The 19,373-nt window shown below is 38.9% G+C and overlaps 1 pseudogene; it reads right to left on the bottom strand.

Annotated features, from left to right (window-relative positions):
• Window positions 1–19,373, bottom strand: part of LOC112659761 (stAR-related lipid transfer protein 4-like) — a 222,725-nt pseudogene that overhangs the window by 179,230 nt on the left and 24,122 nt on the right.

Below are 19,373 nucleotides of genomic sequence, written 5' to 3'. Positions count from 1 at the left end.
AGTATCTTTCCATGTGTCTATTTTCCATTTATATACCTTCCTTGGAAAAATGTGTATTCAGGTCCTCTGCCTATTTTTTTAATCAGATTTTTTTTAGTGTTGAGTTATATAAATCCTTTATATATCCTGGGTATTAACCTCTTATCAAATGTTTCATGTTCAAATATTTCCTCCTATTTAGTAGATTGTTTTTTCTTCTTGATGGTTGCCTTTCCTATAAACTATTTCTTTTTATTTGGATGTAGAGGAAATATATCTCAACATAATAAAGGCCATATATAAAACACCCACACCTAACATTGTACTCAAAGCTGAAAAATGTAGAGTTTTCTCTCTAAGATAAATAAATGGCAAGGATGTTCACTCTCATCATGTTTATTCAGAATAGTGTTGGAATACCTAACTGCAGCAATCAAACGAGATAAAGAAATAAGAGGCATTCATACTGCTGAGGAAGAGGTTAAACTGTGACTTTTTGCAGATGACATAGTACACATAGAAAACCATAAAGATGCCACCAAAAAAGCTATCAGAATAAATGAATTCAATAAAATTGCAGGATACTAAATTAATATACAGAAATTATTACAGTTTCAATATACTAAAATGGAGTAGCTTTAAGAGAAATAAGAATATAATCCCATTTAAAACTGTACCAAAAAGATTAAAATACCTAGGAATAACGTTAACAAGGAGGTGAAAGATCTTTGGTCCAAAAGCTATAAAATACTGATGAAAGAAATTGAAAATGACACAAATGAATGGAAAGATACTCCATGCTCATGGGTTGGAATAATCAACATTGTAAAAATGTCCACAATACTCAAAGCAACCTACAGATTAAATGCAATCCCTATCAAAACACTAACAGCATTTTCCACAAAACTTAAACAAGTAATATTAAAGTGTGTATGGAACCACAGAAGACCCTGAATAGCCAAAGCAATCTCGAGAAAGAAAAACAAAAGAGGTATCACAATTCCAGATTTCCAGATAAGCTACAAAACTGTAGCAACCAAAACAGTATGGTATTGGGCACAAAAATAGGTGTATAGATCAATGAACAGGAAAAAAAAAAAAAAAAAAACAGAAATAAACCCACATTTATAGGGTCAATTAATCTACAACAATGAGGCAAAAATATTCAATGGGGAAAAGACAATCTCTCCAATAAATGGTGTTGGGAAACTGGACAGCTACATGCAAAGAATGAAACTGGACCACTTCTTACACGATAAACAAAAATAAACTCAAAATGGATTGAAAACCTAAATGTGAGACACATTTCTCTGACATTGGCTGTAGGAAAATGTGTCTACTTATATCTGTTAAGGCAAGGGAAACAAAAGAAAAAAGAGTTTAAACTATCGAGACTACTCTCAAGAGTTTTTGATCCATTGAAAATACATGTATTTATGTATCATGTGGTTTGATCTTCATAATCCCGGGTTGCAAAAAAAGAAAGAAAGAAAAGAAAAAAATATTCTCATTGGCAAAATCAGTTACAGCAGTTTGTGACTTAGAACCAACTCCCCACACCTGGAAATGTAACTAAAGTTTATGGCTGCATAAGAATTATTAACAGATCAAAGAGAGTGAGTCAGAGTTGTTTCTTTGAAAAGATAAACAAAATTGACAAACCTTAGACACATTAACCAGGGAAAAGAGAAAAAGGATGCTAATCAACAAAAATATAAAGGAAAAAATACAAGACACAAGACACAGATATTCATAAGAGGCTATTATGAACTATATGACAAAAACCTGGACAGCCTAGAATACAATGGAAAGATTCTTAGAAATCTACAACTTACCAAGACTGAATCAAAAAGAAATAGAAAATCTGAAAGGATTAATTACTAGTAAAGAGATTAAATCAGTAATCAAATGTCTCCCAACAAAGAAAAGTCCAAGACTAAATGGCTTCAATAATGAATTTTACCAAACATTTAAAAAAGAATTAACACCAATCCTACTTAATCTCTTTCAAAAAATCAAAAAGGAAGACACACTCCTAAGCTCATTTTACATTAGCATTATTCTGATACTAAAACCAGAAAAGGACACTACTAGAAAAGAAAACTACTATATTCCTGATGAATATAAATGCAACTTGACAGGATGAGCACTGCGTGTTATACTATATGCTGGCAAATAAAACTCCAATAAAAAAATATATGAGGGACACCTGGGTGGCTCAGCAGTTGAGCATCTGCCTTCGTCTCAGGGCGTGATCCTGGAGTCCTAGGATTGAGTCCCACATCAGGCTCCCCACAGGAAGCCTGCTTCTCCCTCTGCCTGTGCCTCTGCCTCTCTCTCTGTGTCTCTCATGAATAAATAAATAAAATCTTAAAATATATATATATATATATATACAGAAAATATATATATATATATATATATACACAAAAATTCACAATAAAATACTAGCAAACTAAATTCAGCAGCAAATCAAAAGAATTATTCATCATGATAAAGTAGAGTTTACCCTTGGGATGCAAGGATGGTTCAACATCCACAAATCAATCCATGTGATATGTCACATTAATAGAATGAAAGAAAATACTAATATGATCATCACAATAGATGCAGAGAAATTATTTGACAAAATTCAACATCCATTCATGATTAAAACTCAACAAAGGAAGCACAAAATGAACATATCTTAACATAATAAAAGCCATATATGACAAGCTCACAGCTTGTTATACTCAACGGTAAAAGTTGAACACCACCTTCACCACATCTGTTCAAGATACTGCTAGAAGTGCTAGCTAGAACAGTCAAGAAAAGAATAAAGAATAAAAGGTATCATAATTGGTAGAAAAAAAGAAAAGAAAAAAATAAAACTGTCTCTATTTGCAGATGACAGATTTTATGCATAGAAAATCCTACAGACTCAACCAAAAAGAACCTGTTAGATCTAATCAATGAATTTAATAACATTTCAGAACAAAAAATTAACATACAAAAATCAGTAGTGTTTCTATACATCTAACAATGAATTTTCTGATAAAGAAATAAATAGCATTTCTTTTACAATAGCATCAAAACAATAAACTACTTAGAAATAAATTTACTAAGGAGGTGAAAGACATCTACTCTGAAAATTATAAGACGCTGACGAAAGAAACTGAAGAAGATTAAAATAAGTGAAAAGTACCTCACATTCATGGATTAGAAGAATTACGTTGTTAAAATGTCAATACTAACAAAAGTTATTTATGGATTCACTGTGATCCCTATCAAGATCCAATGGCATTTCATATCGAAATAAAGAAAATACTCCTAAAACTTATATGGAGCCACAAAAGACCCTGAATAACCAAATAAATCCTGAGAAAGAAGAACAAAACAGGAAGCACCAAACTTTCTGATTTCAAGCTATACTATAAAGCTATAGCCATCAAAACAGTATAGTTTTGGAATAAAAGTAGACATATAGACTAACAGAATAGAAATGAGTGACCAGAAATGAACCCAAGTATATGCAGTCAATTGATACTTAACAAGGGAGCCAATACTCAAAAGGGAAAAGACAACCTCTGCGGGGATAATGGTATATTCACGTGGAAAAGAAAGAAACTAAAGTCATAACTTACATAACTCCCAAAAATTAACTCGAAATGGATTAAAGACTTACATGTGAGACATGAAGCCATGAAACTCCTAGAAGAAAATACAGACATGCATTGACACGGGTCTTAGTAATAATTTTTTAGATGTGACACCTAAAGCACAAGCAACAGAATCCAAAATAAACAAGTGAGACGACCTCAAACTGAAAAGCTCCTGCACAGCAAAGAAGCCACCAACAAGTGAGAAGACAACCTATGATACAGGGTTAATATGCAAAAAACACGAAGAATTCATACACCTCTACAGTAAAAACATAAAATAAATAAATAACTCAATTTAAAAATGGGCTAAAGCTTGAAGAGATATTTCTCCCAAATGAAAGGACATTCAACATCAGCAGTCATTAGGCAAATACGCAAATTAACACCACAATGAGTTAACATTTCACACTCATTAAAATGGCCATCATCAGAGACAAGAGATGACAAATGCTGGATGTGAAAGAAGGAAACCCTTGTGCACTGTTGGTAGGAATGTAAATTGGGACAGGCACTATGGAGACAGCACGGGGGCTGTTCACAAACCTGAATATAGAACTACCACCTGAACCCAGTAATTCCACTTCTTGGGGATATACCCAAAGGAAATGAAAACACTAACTCAAAAAGATATCTGCACCCTTATGTTCATAACAGCATTATTTGTAATAGCCAAGACACGGAAACAATGCTAATGTTCACAATGGATGGATAAAAAAAATTTTGGCATATACATACAAAATGGAAAATCAGTCATTCAAAAACAAAAACAAAAAATCCCAAGGAAATTCACCATTTGTGACTACCTAGATGGACCTTGAAGGCATTATGCTAAATGGAGTAAGTCGGTCAGAAAAAGACAAGTATTGTATGACCTTGCTTGCATGTGTAATCTAAACAAATAAACTGACCAAGCTCACAGGAAAAGAGATCAGACTTGTGGTTATCCGTGTTGGAGGGGAAAAGAGAGGAGGCATGAAGGATGGTAACCAAAATATAAAATTTCCAGTTCTAAGATAAAGAAGTACTAGAGCTGCAACAGGGAACATGATGACTGCAGCTAACACTGATGTATGATATATATGAAAGCTGTTATGAGACAAAATCCTAACAGTTCCTATCACAAGGAGAAGATCTGTTTTTCCTTTTTCCTGTTTTTTTTAATTAGTGTATCTATATGAGAAGATGGATGTTAGCTCACCCTATTACTGTGGTCATTTCCAATACACGTAATCAAACCATCATGCTGTACACCTTAAATTTATACAGTGATGTGTATCAACTATTTCCCAATGAAACTGGAAAAATATATATACTAAAAAACCCTGCAGTGCTGTCAGCTAATAAACGAGTAGAGTTTTAAGCCACTGAGTTTGTGGCTGTTTGTCGTCTAGCAGTACAACACTAACACATCAGGGAAGTAACTCCTCATAGGGTTATGAAGATCACAAGTGTTCCCAGAACAACAGAAATAAGGACAAGGCCATCCACAGGTAGAGTGGTAAGGCAAATGCTCTAAGTGCCCACCCACAACTCTTGGGTCTTACGACTGGATGACTTCCCACTGCCAGAATCTGGATTTGTTAGCATGCAGGCTTTCTAAGAAGTTGGGAAAGGCAGGTCTGTCTACACATGGCAAGATCAGAAGGGCTGAGTGATTGACACAACCAGGAAATAGCCCTCAACCAATGGCAAAGAATAGTTGTATAGAAATGCATCAGTTCCTTTGCCTCCGATAACTCCAGGATGTGCTTCAATATTAATTTATTCATATTTATCCCCCACAGGGATAGCTAACTTGGCAACACAACTTTTATTAGCTGCCTCTCGTTGTGTTTTACCTCCCTATTCCCCCCCTACTGTGCCTCCCAAATAAACCACTTACACTCAAAACCTTGTCTTAGGGTCTGCTTCTAGAACAGCCAGACTGAAAGGGTGGATAATGTGTACAATTCAAAGAAGCCTGAAGTGATGGGACTGAGGATCAGTGTGCGGGGAAGTGACTGGACCAGAGGACGAAGCATTTTGCATGCACCCCGGATTACTTAGAGATCACTTACAAGGTCAGTCAGTGTGGTAGAGAATGCCTGCCAACTTCTTCCTTAGTCACAGACCCTGGATTATATGTCCAGCTGAAAAATTCCAGTTCCCAATGTCCTTTGAGGAGAGGGATGGCCTATAAAATAAAAGCAAAATTCTTACAGACCTCCTCAGAAATCCTTTTTACCTCTATGCCCTTCTTCCTCCTTCCCGTTTGACGGGAATGCAGACAGAATAGCTGTGAAGCTCCAGCAGCCATCTTGGGACTATGAGGAAAAGAACAAAGGAACTTCAGAGGTTTTGGCCAGGAAATTCTTGAGTCAGTAGTCCAACACCAACAACTACCCACTTCAGATTTACTATTACGTGAAAAATAGAAGAGACAAACTTCCGAGCTTCTGCTTTATCTCTATTACTAACTGAGCATAGTTCATAACTGATAAAGTGACAGATCTGGAAAAGGAATTTGGATCTTGATTGTTTGCCTCATGCTCCAACACGACAAAGTCACAGAGATTTATTCCAACTTCCCATGCAACCAGAGAGATGTACCATGAAATCTCAGGCCATGGTTTAGAAACAACAGCAGACCTAGCAAGAAATCTCAGGACACAGTGCAGAAATACCAGCAAAGCCTTCCAAATTTTAATTACGAAGCTTCCCTGCCAACTTTATATTGCCATTTCACATTTTCTTATACAGAACCTTTTGTATTTTCCAAGTCATTTCCAGAAGTGTTAATGAGGCACAAAGGGACCACGTTTGGTGGTCTCCGCATTGTTTGATAATGCCAACAACACAAATGTCACTTCAACATCACTGAAAAATAGCTTACCCTGTTCTAACATCTTTAATTACTTTGAAAAGAACCCTCTTCAACAAAGAACAAAGCAACAGTACTTTTACTACTGCTCCAAGTACTTCATTAGTTTCTAGTGCATAGTGGGGGTGGGGGCGTATATTTCTAGCACACTTCTTACTACTACCACCATCACACGTGAGAAAAGTTGTAGTAACACATAAATTTTGGCACATAGTTTAGAGAGATAAGATGGTTCTGTGTTATATAATGCAAAAACAAAACAAAAAAACAAAAAAAACAAAAAACAAAAAACACTACTATCTCACTAACATTCGCCCAAGTAATTCTTTTGCTGCATTCGTGTCATCAAATTCAAAAAATGGCTCCAAGTCATGCATTGTTATTTTCCTTTGTGTGTTAGTGTTTGCGTTTCTGTTACTTCAGAGGGATCTGATATTAAAAGCAAGAAGGAAAAATGAGCAGAGGAACCTTGTACCACCCAGAGCAGACATCTGAAGTTCCTTAATATTAAAAGATATTTATCAAATATACTGCTGGTAGGCTTGGAAACATACCTATGTAAATATGCTGTTGATCTAAAAGCATTTCTCCTGGGTATGAGATCATTTGTATAAATGACACTTGGAGTGGCATAAATATATTTCCTCTCTGCCTCTCATATTTATTCAATTTAAAATCCCAACAACCCTTTATGCTTTTCAACACTGCAACATTAATACTGATATGAAAAGACATGATGATATTTCTGCTTCATGCTTCAGCCCTAAGAAACTGTTCCAGAGTTGTACAAACTTTTCTTATCTGGTTATCTTTGCAACTTTAAGTGGCATAAAATAAGGAAGGCCAGGGTCAAGTCAACCCTGAAGCATTTAGAGATGCTCCTGCCTCAAACTAAAGGAAAATTCATTGTCAAGACAAGCAGTGCCATGCTCTAAGGCATAAATGAATGGTAATCAAATGAAAGAGGGGGAAGAAATAAAAGGGATTCAGGAAGAGGTTTCGTAAAGGAAATCCAACCTAAAGGATTAAGTGTGTCCTGAGGAGGTCTATCATTTCTTTGATTCTACGATAATAACAGCTTTAAGAAGTGGTTGGCAATACAATAATCTTTCTGAGGTGGGGAAAATCACTACGTTTAATTGTCAGACACATCCTATTTTCAGGAAGTAAATGTGAGGGGGGAAATTAAGACACAAAATAACTAAGAGAAATATGTTCCTTATCAGATTTTGTCTTCCCTGGCTATGCTCAATTTCAGGCATTGATGCATCCAACCAGCTCACTCAGCTGCCTGCTTGCATTTGGTAGTCATGAGAGTCTCCCATCAGAACCTCAAAGTCTGAGTTGCCCACTGAGCTGTTCTCTCTATATGTGCCCTACAGCTCCTCCGCATGGCTTGGGGCCTGCTCTCCATTCCGGCACAGTTGACAAAGCCCCACTGACTACCTTGTCCACCCCCATTCCTGTCTGACGCCAGGTGCTTCCTGAAAAACATACAAGTGTGATCCTGACCAACAACGTCAGCATTAGCCAGGAACTCAGTAGAAACACAGATCTGCACTGCACCCCGCCCTGCCCCAGACCGACTGAATCAGAAACTCTGAGGGTGAGGTTGTAAAAAGCCTTCCAGACGATCCTGAAGAAGGCTAACACATGAAAACCACTGATCTAAATCATGTCAATATTTCCCAGAGTTTTGCTGTCACATGGAAGATTCCCTCTGTAAAAGAAAATAAATGGACAGGCATTGACTAGCAATAATAGCTCATATTTACTGAAGTATTGCTATAAGCCAAGTGTTTTAAACTCTACAAGGTTTTTCAAAATTTTTATTTATTTATTCATGAGAGACACAGAGAGAGAGACAGAGGTAGAGACACAGGCAGAGGGAGAAACAGGCTCCACACAGGGAGCCCAATGTGGGACTCGATCCCGGGTCTCCAGGATCATGCCCTAGGCCAAAGGCAGGTGCCAAACTGCTGAGCCACCCAGGGATCCCCAACTTTTTACAAGTTTTAAGCTCATTTAGTCCTCACAAGAACCTGATGATGTAGTTATTGTTATAATTGTTCCGATTTACATTTTGAAAAATGAAGCAAAGAGGTTCCGTTGTTCAAGGACACAAAGATACTAAATAAAGAAGCCGGATTCAAACATCTGCTGCAGAGACTGGCTCTCAGCTACCTGGCTGCACGGCCCCTGACTACCTGCACATCTCAAAGTCACATGAGGGATTTCCATAAAGAGCCCCAGGCACTCGAACAGTAAGGGACTTTAACATAGGCTTACTAAACACTTAAGGCAAAAATTTGAGGTTATGTAGGAAGGGCCTACTTTCCCAAAAGAACAGAAATAATGGAAATCTCACTAATCTGAACTCTGTCAACTTGGAATTAATAATAATTTGGTTATATTCTATCCAATATTTAATGAGTGTGAAGCAATATTTTCTCTTATGAATTTTCAGACTTCTACTTACAAGTAAGGGAACCCAATTTAAAAATCAACCACATTTTACAAACCAAGGACCCAAAAAATGGACAGTCCCTTCCTGGTAACTTTGGTCCTAAAAAGAAATAAACCTTGAGTTGTTTGCCATTTATCTTGCCTTTCAGTCAAAGGAAGCAATATTACAAATGACAGTCTAGGGACACCTCCACCTGGGTGGTCCAGCTGGTCAACTATCTGTCTTTTAGGTTTTGGTTCAGGTCATGGTCTCATGGGTGGTGAGATCAAGTCCCAAGTCAGGCTCTGCAACCAACCCAGAGTCTGATGGAAGATTCTCTCCCTCTGTCCCTCCCCCTACTCAGGCACACAAGTGCTCTTTCTCTCAAATAAATGAAGAAGGAGAAGAAGGAGGAGGAGGAGGAGGAGGAGGAGGAGGAGGAGGAGGAGGAGGAGAAGAAGAAGAAGAAAAAGAAGAAGAAGAAGAAGAAGAAGAAGAAGAAGAAGAAGAAGAAGAAGAAGAAAAGGAAGAGGAGGAGGAGGAAGACAAAAAGGAGGAGGAGGAGGAAGAGGAAGAGGGAGGAGGAGGAGGAAGAAAAGGAGGAGGAGGAGGAGGAAGAGGAGGAGGGAGGAGGAGAACAGGAGGAAGAGAAGGAAGAGGAGGTGGTGGTGGAAGAAGAAGAGGAAGGGGGGTAGGAAGAGGAGGGGGAGAAGGAGCCACCACTGTAGAGGGTAAAGATCAGGAGAAATTTCCTGAAGGCTCCACTTCTGGTGAAGTCTCTGATCCAAGGGGAGGGAGTGTGGGACACACAGGGCTGTCTGGGCACACAGCTGACAGTGTTGTTTCTACAGGACATGGGAGGCAAGCTCTGATGACACCAGTACCAACATGAGGTATGCTTGGCCCTTCTACACAGCACTAAGCGTAGGCTGCAGGAACACTACCGCATGGGACCTATGAGGCGCTAGGGCCCTGAGCAGAAGGCGCAGCCTCACCTGGTGATACCACCACACGCCGTGAGAGCCGGGGATTCCCAGGAGAAACATCTTGGTGGGCTCTTCTGGCAGCTTCATCAACAGCAGACACCTGAGCAGCAGGCATTGAAGAGGGTCCCAAAGGAAGACAAGAAGAAATGGCAGGTGCCATTCCTGAGCTGAGGGAAAGTGAACAACCCTGCAGAACCTCCCAGAAAAGAACTGATGTGGTGGGGGGGAGAGGGGGGGTCTTGGGAGGTAATTGGGTCAAAAAGACCCGCAGTGGCAAGAAAAGTTATGACTGAGGAAATTTCAAGTTATATACTTATACTGAACTCCTGGATTACATCTATAATTCATGTCACATGCTTTTCGGGAAAAATCAGTTTTTATTTTTTTATTTTTATTTATTTATTTTTTAATCAGTTTTTAAATCATTCCAGCAGTTACCTTATAATAACTGGGATGTTTAACTTTCAGATTAGAGGTTACTCGTTGACTTTTTCCTATAACATGCAGAGTATAGCATTATCCTTTAACTTATCTGTTTCACCTGATTTTATATCTGCATTATAAGATTACCTATTTTCTAAAATGCTTTTAGGTGTATTTCCAAAAAAAGAAAAAGGAAATTGAACTGTTCACCATGACCTGTTTACCTTTCCCCATCATAGTGAACTATTCACTGAGTGGGCTTTATATGCTGCAATATCTTACTCTACGCCTGAAAAAAACTATAAATCATTTAAAATAAAGAAATTATATTAATTGGTAATACATTTGACACATGGGAGATTTGTTGAGGAAATTCTAGGACCTTATAAAAGTACTGTTTTAATTATTTCATAATGCAAAAAAAAAAACCATTTTAACAAATGGAAAGAATAAAATGGTGCAAAATAGGTTGCATTAACATTGTTTTGTGGCAAAGGACCATGAAAATTAATTCTAGCATGACATTTTTTTCACATCCTATGATAAAGCAAGAAGGTTTGAATACTATGGTGTTTCAAATTATATTTCCAAATTATATTTCCTATGTCATTTCCAATTATATAGAAATAATTACAAAGGATATTGTCTAAATTAGACGGTGTGGATCACATAGAAGCTTCTCCAAAACAGATTAGTTTCTGAAACATTGTTCTAATTAAATCTATAGGGATGCCTGGGTGGCTCAGCAGTTGAGCATGTCTGCTTTCAACTCCGGGCATGATCCTGGGGTCCTGGGATTGAGTCCCACATCGGGCTCCCTGCATGGAGCCTGCTTCTCCCTCTGCCTGTGTCTCTGCCTCTCTCTGTGTGTGTCTCTCATGAATTAATAAATAAAATTTTTTAAAAAAATTCTTTAAAAATTTAAAAAAATTCAATCTATAGATTTGCAACTTCATACTAAGAAGGGTTTAAGTTTTCAGTTTCCAAATCCATTTCTTCTGAATGAGAGCACAAATTAGTCCTTTGAATCATGAAAGCCAGTCAGATCCTACTCATCCTTGGTGTTGTATAATCTGTTGTCTTTTTCCACCCCCTAAATTGACCAGCTTCATCTACATTAAAAACTTACTGAGGCAGATTTGAAGGGAACTCCTTGACATCTTGGATGGGTATACTAATGAACCCCAATTAGCTTAAAGTGGTAGAAATAGAAGGGGCTTTAACCTATTAAGCCCTTCTTAGTACCGAAAAGAACTTTCCATGAGTGGCTCTCCCTCGTGCTGTTTTCAGCTCTCATGAAGTCTCAGAGCCCCTACCATGCGGCTGACAATCAGAAGGTACTCTGCTAGCAATCTCTAGTGCCTTCGGACCAGTGAGCTGTGGTGAAACAGGCAGCCCCTCCATACCCCCTCAGATGCAGGTGGCTTTTAAACACCTCATTGAGATTAGTCCTAGCTTCCCAGTTTTATTAATCTAGCAACATGCAAATTTTTAGGGCTTCTTGACCACTTGTCCCAGCCTCTTTTTGAAGGAAAAGGCACTTTTGCCATGTGGCTTGAATCATACTCACCTACGATGTGCATCATTTCTTACCATACTTGTGTTTTCAAAATTATCTTACTATTTTAGTCATTTTGTTTTAATGATTTAAGTTTCTGTCATAATCCTAACCTTATTAATACTAGGGTTTTTAACACTGTAACAACTGTTGCACTTGTTAGACATGAAAGAGTTAAGGCTTGAACACACTCCAAATAAAGTTCAAACAAAGCAAATGGTCAGAGACAAAAAGTTCAATGACTGCGAACCACGAAAACTGCTATTTGAGAGCTTTTTCCCTGGCCCACAGCTGTGTTCACATCTGTGGAAGTTACTGCATAGAAAATAATATTATACAGTTCACAGTTTGCTGAGTTGTCACCAAGAGCTAGGTGCTGGGCCAAGGACTTTGCCTGCATTATCTCTTTTGAAACCCATCACAGTCCTAAAAGGCAGGCACTTTTATTGCCAGTATTTTACAGAGCTGGAAATTGAGATATAAAATAGTTGTTGTTAGCGTTCCTAAGACACATATCTAGGTCGAGCGTTTGATGTGAACCCAGGTGTCTGAATCTAGTCTGCAGGCTCTAAATCTCTAAACACTTGATACAACTCAAATCACAAAGAGTTTTATTTTTGGATGAACCCTAGATTCTCAAATATGTTGTTTCTATATTACAAAAACATCATGCACTCAACACAGCCATTTGCAAAAAAAAAAAAAAAAAAAAAAGCATCTCATGTGATAAATGCTACAGATAATGCAAAAATCTGTTTTTCAAATGTTTCAGTTTTAACTCATGGAAAATAATTAGAGGCTATAGCCTGGTAAAAAAAATGTCTATAAATTTTTGGTGATATTTATTTTAAGATGAAAATGCATACACAAGAAATACTAGAGTAGATCAGAAAATGCAGGGATAAGGTTTTTACATATGATACTAAAGAAATGAATAAACATAGTGAAACTACAAAGCCTCAGTAAATAGATGGAAATGGGTTTCAAGAGGAAAAATGTATTTAAATATATAAAACTGAAAAATATTTAGTCTTTTATGTATATACAAAAAAAGATTTACAAGACAAAGACCATCTTCACCAGGTTATGCCAATTATATCTCAATAAAACTGAGGAGGGGGGGAAGCCCATCTCAAGAATCTTTTAAGTGATGCCCAGGTGGCTCAGTGGTTGAGTATCTGCTTTTGGCTCAGGTCGTGATCCTGGGGTCCTGGGATCGAGTCCCACATCGGGCTCCCTGCGTGGAGCCTGCTTCTCCCTCTGCCTATGTCTCTGTCTCTCTCTGTGTGTCTCTCATGAGTAATCTTAAAAAAAAAAATAATCTTTTAAGAGGTGATGATTCAGAATTTAATGAGAAAAATGTGTGACACAATCTACACGATCTCCCTGACCCAAGCTTCAAATCTGTTCAGCAAGTGTTGTCATCCTGATTGTATTTGTAGCCGTGAACACGATCAGTAAAGCACTTCGGTCCATAGTCAGAAGTGCTGATCGTTTGTTTCCACTCCCAGCTACCACACAAATCCTCTCTAAAAATATCCTACATGTGGACAGCAGACCCTTTGCTAAGAATCAATAACACGGAAGCTACTGTTTTCAAGACAGTTCATCTTTAGGCTCTTCTTAGTTAAAAGTTCTTCCTTATTTTTAGCTGAAAGTTACTCCCTGAAACATCTGTCTATTGATCCTTGCTCTGCCCTCTGCAGCATGAGGTAGGCTGCTGGGTGGAGAAAAATCACTGTGTGGTGATGAATGAAACACAGCCTGATGCGTAAAAATTGCCCCGCAGCAGGATGGACCTAACCCAACATGTGGGGAGGGCAGCGGGGAGACATCCTCCTTGTCTCGTGTTGGCTCTGAATTTCTTTCCCTGGACAAATGTACCTCCACATGTGACTTGGAAAGAAATGCCATCAGAATCTTACCTCCCCTGCCACAGAAGAAAGCACATGACTCAGGCTGGTTAACTGATGCTTCTGTTGTCTTGGATCAGCAGCTCTTTTGGGGGGTACATATACTGAGAAGGAAGGAGGGAGCCTCTCCCCACTGAGACTGCAAGCTGTGCTTGAGAACTGTCCTGTGCAGAGCCCAAATCTGAACACAACACAAAGGAACCTGACCCCATTATTTGAAACTCTGGATGCCTTCAGCTAGCTATGCCTTCATCCTTTGGAATTCCTGGTTTAATGAACCAATGAATTCTTTTTAAAAAATTAATTTGAGCTTAATTTAGTATTTTCAATCACTCTCAACCAAAAGAGTTTTACTGAATACATCCCAGAAAGACAGATCTCTCTTTCCTCACAAGTTTTCCTAGCATCGACTCCAACTGGAAGAGAAATGCTAGCAGGGGTGCTGGTCGGGCAGAATAAGCGAAGTACAGAGAGATTAGAAGTTGAATAATTGGCACAGTAGAGAACTGGAAAGGCAAGAGATGAAGAACTATCCCCTGAATCTACCCTAACTTATGCAGAAATTTGCCTGTATAATAGGATTTCTAGAGTATTAAGAGGTGCCATTAACCAATAAAAAGATCCTGCGTTAAAGATCCATGACATCCCAAAGTCCCTTTACAAAAGAGTAAGGCTTTCATTAGAAACTGGAGATGAACTGCTAATATCTATGGCAAGCTCAAGTGGGAAGAGGCCAGGAATTGCAAAAACACTAGGAAGAGGCACCTGCCATCAAGGTGTCTGGGTATGTGGGAACTGTCTCTGCCCACTTCAAGATTTTCCTGAGAACACATCCCACTATCACAGCTCAACTCTCTAGAGCAAGCCAAGAAGATCTCTGCCCACAGCTTATCTCCACTAGAGGATTTACATCTGGCTAATGCCTTGGTGTTAATTAAAAAATGCCCAAATGATTTCCTGAAGAGAGATCTTTCAGGACAAATGTCATCTCCTCAAATATTTCACTTGCTAGTCCCAGAAAATTGTGCTATACAGGTTAATTTAAAAATGTATACTACTGTTTTAAATTAGAGATAAATCCATCCATTGGCAAACATTACATCTAAACTATAACTAAAAATATGAAGTTTCACCCAAACGCAGGGTCTCATTTAGTACTTTGTGCCTCATCACACCTTTACCCTACCTCTAGCGTATTTTGCTACGTCTTCCATCAGGGCAGCTAGAGAGTAAGCTACTCAATATGTGCTGGAAACAAACTGCCTTCTATCAGAAACTTCCGTTTCTCTTCTCACCTTCTGTGCTGAAAAGTCACTTCTACAAATATTCTCCATGAAAGGTAGCAAAGAATTGAAGTGACATTTCACTACCAGTGAATCACAACTCTTCCCATTGAAACAGCCTAAGCTTTTCATACATATGACGTCAGTGCCTCCATATATGGGGAAATGTGAGGCTTTAGGAAATGACTGTCTAGAGTGTGGGAAACACCAGGGCCACCCTCCCTTTGCTAACTGATCTCCCACTGAATGCTTCAGTGGATTTTCAGGTAGAGAAAATCCTTGGGTGAGTCTGATATAATATGAGTATGATACGGCCTTGCTAATAGTAAAAAAAAAAGAATCCTTAGGCATTTGAGATGATTTCCAAAGCCACTAGCCCAATTTCTATCTGTATGAAGGAGGATTGTGTATTAAAGGAAGTAGTTTGTGGGCAGTCTGCTTAAAAAAAAAAGAAAAAAGAAAAACTGTAGAAAGATTATGTTATGATCTTTAAATGAATATAGAGGATGATCAAAATAATCATTGAGGGACGCCTGGAGGGTTCAGTGGTTGAGCGTCTGCCTTCGGCTCAGGGCATGATCCCAGGTCCAGGGATCGAGTCCCACATTGGGGGTTCCCTGGAAGGAGCCTGCTTCTCCCTCTATGTCTCTGCTTCTCTCTCTGTGTTTCTGATAGATAGATAGATAGATGATAGATAGATAGATAGATAGATAGATAGATAGATAGATAGATGATAGATAGATCTTTTAAAAATAATAAAATAATAAAATAAAATAATCATTGATTGCTACCAGGCACCAGGCATCATCAGGCAGGCACTGGGAAAAAGAAGATGAGCTACCCAGAAGGATCCCTCTCCCCACAGAGCACACATTCATGCCAGAGGTAACCTCCAGACATTGAACATTATTTACAGGGTGTTATAAAGCTAGTCAAAAAGATTGAGAAAGCTTCTATGAGCAAGTAATAGTTGACCTGGACCTTGAAAGATGAAGGATTAACTGGCTTCCAGGAAGTTGGGAAGGCATTCCAGAGAGAGGGAAAAATATGTACAAAAATATGCAGCAGGGGGGAGGCAATGGTCACAAGATCTGTAGGATGGAAGCATAGAGGTATGGGGTCAGAGGGTCAGGACATGAGGAGGTAAATATATCCTTGAAGGTCATGTTAAAGATTGTTTTTAATATGCTCACATTGAACACTCCCCTCAGTCTATTCTGCCTCTAAATTCCTCCATCTCAATAAATGGCAATTTAGGGGATCCCTGGGTGCCTCAGCGGTTTAGCGCCTGCCTTTGGCCAGGGTGCGATCCTGGAGTCCCAGGATCAAGTCTCACGTCGGGCTCCCGGCATGGAACCTGCTTCTCCCTCCTCCTGTGTCTCTGCCCCGCCCCTTCTCTCTCTCTCTCTATGTCTATCATAAATAAATAAAAAAATAAATCTTTAAAAAATAAATAAATGGCAACTTAATCCTATTAGTTGCTTGACATCACCTGTGATTCCTCTTTCATTCATATCCTCGTACATTGACTACAGCAAAACATACTCATTCTATCTTCAAAATATACCCTTTACTGGACTACCCCCATCATTTTCACTGAACTATCCCGGCCTAACCCACCATCTCCTCTTTCCTAGATTATTGCAATAGCCATGTAAAGGTCTTCCTATTTCTCCCATGGCCCCCAGGAGGATGCTTTTAAGGCATGAGTCAGACAATATTATTACCTTTCCCAAAGTCTCCAGAGCCCCCACGCCCACCTTCAAGGGGTCTCTCCTTACTATGGCCCACAAGGTCCTATATAATCTGGTCTACTATTAAGCTTCTGCCTTCACTCCCCGTTTCTTTCCTTCTCGATCTATATGCCTCAGACCCAATATACCAGTTTTCTTTGAAAGGCAGACATGCTTTCCTCTCAGGACCTTTGCACTTGCTATTTGCTCTGCCAATATTCTTTTTCTTCAAATATTCCAATGGCCTCTCACCCTCAGCTACTTCAAATCTTTGCTCAAATGTTGTCCTCTCAGGAAGGCTTTCCCTAATTATCCTATTTAGAGTTGTAGATCACTCTTCTCCTTTTCTTTACCTGGTTTTTTTTTTTTTAAGATTTTATTTATTTATTCATGAGAGACACAGAGAGAGAGAGGCAGAGACACAGGCAGAGGGAGAAGCAGGCTCCATGCAGAGACCCCGACATGGGACTCAATCTCGGGTCTCCAGGACCACACCCCGGGCTGAAGGTGGCGCTAAACCACTGAGCCACCCAGGCTGCCCTACCTGGTTTATTTTTATCCCTAATAATTCACAGTAAGTATTTGCCCTAATTTACTTTGTCCCACACACATGCTAGAATGCAAGCTCCATGAAGACAGAAATTTCTGTCATCTGGAGTCAATGTGGTACCTCTGGGGCCTGGAATATTGCTTGAGACATTTAGCATTCAATAAATGTTTGATGAATGAAGGTCTTTATCCTAAGACCAATAGCAAGCCATTGAAAAGCTTTAAACATGAAGACTCATAACCAAAAAGAAATTCTTTTTTTTTTTTTTTTTAATTTTTTCAGAAATAAATTCTTAAGGTCTTTTCAGCTGTCCTTGAAAAGAATGTTCCGGGAGAAGGGGGTTAGGAGATGTGGTAGGCCACATTGGATGCCTAGGGTGAAATTAGCTTTTCTTTACTTCTAAGAAGAATGAGTTCAGTGCACAGAAGAAGTGAGGCTCACTACCCTTTGTAAGGACTCAGTGTGGAAGCCAGCCTCCTTACCCTTACCCCTTATCCCAATGTTCCACACCACCCAGTACTCACAACTTCATGAGGTTTCTTCCTATCTTGAATGGGGGCTAGCACTGGGGGACAAGTTAAATATGACAGAGGGATGCCTTATGACTTTCAAGAGCTGGTTGTTTACCATAGTTTCTGGAATACCTGCCCCTAAACACGGAGTCACTGTGTAAGAAGTTTTGCTAGTCTGAGACCACCATGCTAAAGAAATCACGTGGGAAAACCACCTGGAGAAGCCCTGTGACTACATACAGAGAAAGATAACTTACCAGCCTCCAGCTGTTCCAGGCTCTGGACATTTGAGTCAACCTGGCTGAGGCCCAAGACCCTGGGAACACAAGTGGGTTTGCCCACTGTGCCGTATCTGAATTCCTGACCCTCAAAACCGAAACAAAAGGAGTGTATTTGGGAACAGTGTGCTCAACACCAATAGATAATCAGAATGCTCAGTAAAGAGGATTCCTTTTCAGTGGGATTTCAGCAACCAGGCATAAGTTCAGGGTTAAAGAGCTTGAAGGATAGAATATCTCAAGGTGTCTTTTGTGTTGAAGAACCTAGCAAGGATGAGCAAAATCGATCACTTTAATAAAAGAAAAATGCAGCTGCATGCAGGTAACTTTTAATCTAAACTGTCAAAAATGTAGCTGCCTGATTTTTCCCCAGACATATTTTTATTGAATCTAAGCCCTTCAAGAAGCTGACAATTTGCATGATTAACTGAGGGAACTGGATTATCATGAAACCTTCCTCCTCCAACCCTCTGGAGTAGTTTAAAGCAATATCTCCTGTTAGAGCATAAATGGGAATGAACATTATCTTCTCTCAAGGACAGTGAGTTAATTGTTTGCTCCAAAGTTCACCAAAGAACTAATTGGAACTGTTATTTCAGGAATATTTGATGCATAAACTCTTTTTGTTTTTCCATATCAATCAAAGACTAAATTATTACATCAGAGATATTAAATTATAAATGGAAACAGCAGCAAATGACTCCCCTTTTTAAATCATGAACAGGGTGTATGCAATAGATAACTTGAAGTAAATGACAAAAAAAAAAAAAAAAAACCCTAGTTAAGTTGCATTAAAACATGAAGACAGAAAGAAGGCAAAAGACTTCTATAAGGACATATCAAGATTTTGCATAGAATCCAAGTACAATTGGGCAGCCCAGGTGGCTCAGTGGTTTAGTGCTGCCTTCAGCCCAGGGTGTGATCCTGGAGACCTGGGATCGAGTCCCACGTCAGGCTCCCTGCATGGGACCTGCTTCTCCTTCTTCTGTGTCTCTGCCTCTCTCTCTTTCTCTCTCGCTCTGTGTGTCTCTCATGAATATATAAATAAAATCTTAATTAAAAAAAAAGAATCCAAGTACAGTTATTCCAGAAACACTAATTAAGATGGCATCTTGTAAAGCTTGTATCTGAAAAAAAAATCTCACCCATGATAATCTTATGTCGGGTTGTTGCCCTGCCCCATGCTCTTAGCCCTATGAAAAAAGAAATGT

The sequence above is a fragment of the Canis lupus genome, chromosome 2 (assembly GCF_003254725.2).
Source record: "Canis lupus dingo isolate Sandy chromosome 2, ASM325472v2, whole genome shotgun sequence".
Lineage (NCBI taxonomy): Eukaryota > Metazoa > Chordata > Mammalia > Carnivora > Canidae > Canis > Canis lupus.
Note: the sequence above shows the minus strand (reverse complement) of the source record. Positions and strands in the feature narration are given on the sequence as shown.